Raw genomic sequence first — 239 nt, 5'->3', positions numbered from 1 at the left:
ACCTTCAAAATGACCTTCCAAGGATTTTTCAAGGTCAGTACCATACTTCCCCCGTGTAACCCTAAACTTTTCATACGAAACATTTTTCTCTATCCCTATTAGTTTTCGAGATATTTGACTGGATCATTTCAGATGGTCCACCCTGTATATTATAGTTTATATACAGTCTGTTCAATAAGAAAGTGACTGCCATAATCAAGAAACTATAAACATTTAGACAGTTTTTTGTTTTTTTTTTT

Source organism: Trachymyrmex cornetzi, unplaced genomic scaffold (assembly GCF_001594075.2).
Source record: "Trachymyrmex cornetzi isolate Tcor2-1 unplaced genomic scaffold, Tcor1.1 scaffold417, whole genome shotgun sequence".
Classification (NCBI taxonomy): Eukaryota; Metazoa; Arthropoda; class Insecta; order Hymenoptera; family Formicidae; genus Trachymyrmex; species Trachymyrmex cornetzi.
Note: the sequence above shows the minus strand (reverse complement) of the source record.